Source organism: Coregonus lavaretus (genome assembly GCF_964263955.1).
Source record: "Coregonus lavaretus genome assembly, contig: HAP1_SCAFFOLD_4763, whole genome shotgun sequence".
NCBI lineage: Eukaryota > Metazoa > Chordata > Actinopteri > Salmoniformes > Salmonidae > Coregonus > Coregonus lavaretus.
The window spans coordinates 12559-14769 of record NW_028157973.1 but is presented as its reverse complement, the minus strand read 5'-3'; positions in this window follow the sequence as shown (position 1 = coordinate 14769).

Sequence of the window (2211 nt, the reverse complement as noted above, 5' to 3'; positions counted from 1 at the left end):
AGAGGGGTGGGGTTAGAAGGAGGGAGGGAGGGAGGGAGGGAGGGAGGGGTTAGAAGAAGGGAGGAAGAGAGAGAGGAACTGCATGCAACAGGAAGAGGGAGACAAATAGTTTTGTTCCTAGGTTACAGTCCTTAACATGGAACAAATGAAATAATGAATCTTAAAATGTGAGTTGTTAGAATATGTAAAGGATAACAGTTTCTATGAAGAACATATGTATAATTATTTGAATGACCTTTATAATGCCTTATAATACACTAATGTGTTATAATTAAGCAATAAAGCCTGAGGAGGTGTGGTATATGGCCAATATACAATACCACAGCTAAGGGCTGTTCTTAGGCACAACGCAACGTGGATTGAGAATGATGTAACACTTTCAAAAATCAAATCAAATTATTGGTCGCATACACATATTTAGCAGATGTTATTGCAGGTGTAGCGAAATGCTTGTGTTCCTGGCTCCAACAGTGCAGTAATAACTAACAGTACACACATCTAAAAAGTAAAGGAATGGAATTAAGAAATATATAAATATTAGGACGAGCAATGTAGGAGTCTGGAGTGTAAATATATTTATAAACTGGGTAGTTCAAGCCCTGAATGCTGATTGGCCGACAGCCGTGGTATATCAGACCGTATACAAAACATTTATTTTACTGCTCTAATTACGTTGGTACGTTAATAGCAATAAGGCAGTTTTAGAACACCTACTAATTCAAGGGTTTTTCTTTATTTGTACTATTTTCTACATTGTAGAATAACAGTGAAGACATCAAAACTATGAAATAACACATATGGAATCATGTAGTAACCAAATAAGTGTTAAACAAATCAAAATATATTTTATATTTGAGATTCTTCAAATAGCCACCCTTTGCCTTGATGATAGATTTGCACACTCTTGGCATTCTCTCAACCAGCTTCATGAGGTAGTCACCTGGAATGCATTTCAAATAACAGGTGTTCCTTCTTAAAAGTTAATTTGTGGAATTTCTTTCCTTTATTAATGCGTTTGAGCCAATCATTTGTGTTGTGACAAGGGAGGGGTGGTATACAGAAGATAGCCCTATTTGGTAAAAGACCAAGTCCATATTATGGCAAGAAGAGCTCAAATAAGCAAAGAGCAACGACAGTCCATCATTACTTTAAGACATGGTCAGTCAATACAGAACATTTCAAGAACTTTGAAAGTTTCTTCAAGTGCAGTCGCAAAAACCATCAAGCGCTATGATGAAACTGGCTTTCATGAGGACCGCCATAGGAAAGGAAGACCCAGAGTTACCTCTGCTGCAGAGGATAAGTTCATTAGAGTTAACTGCACCTCAGATTGCAGCCCAAATAAATGCTTTACAGAGTTCAAGTAACAGACACATCCCAACATCAACTGTTCAGAGGAGAATCAGGCCTTCATGGTCAAATTGCTGCAAAGAAACCACTACTAAAGGACACCAATAAGAAGAAGAGACTTGCTTGGGCCAAGAAAACACAAGCAATGGACATTAGACCGGTGGAAATCTGTCCTTTGGTCTGATGAGTCCAAATTTGATATTTTGGGTTCCAACCGCAGTGTCTTTGTGAGACACAGAGTAGGTGAACGGATGATCTCCACATGTGTGGTTCCCACCGTGAAGCATGGAGTAGATGGTGTGATGGTGTGGGGGTACTTTACTTATGACACTGTCTGGGATTTCTTTACAATTCAAGGCACACTTAACCAGCATGGCTACCACAGCATTCTGCAGCGATACGCCATCCCATCTGGTTTGGGCTTAGTAGGACTATCATTTGTTTTTTCAACAGGACAATGACCCAACACACCTCCAGGCTGTGTAAGGGCTATTTGACCAAGAAGGAGAGTGATGGAGTGCTGCATCAGATGACCTGGCCTCCACAATCACCCGACCTCAACCCAATTGAGATGGTTTGTGATGAGTTGGACCGCAGAGTGAAGGAAAAGCAGCCAACAAGTGCTCAGCATATGTGGGAACTACTTCAAGACTGTTGGAAAAACATTCCTCATGGAGCGGTTTGAGAGAATGCCAAGAGTGTGCAAAGCTGTCAAGACAAAGGGTGGCTACTTTGAAGAATCTAAAATCTAAAATATATTTTTGATTTGATTGAACACTTTTACTACATGAGTCCATGTGTTATTTCATAGTTTAGATGTCTTCACTATTATTCTACAATGTAGAAAATAGTCAAATAAAG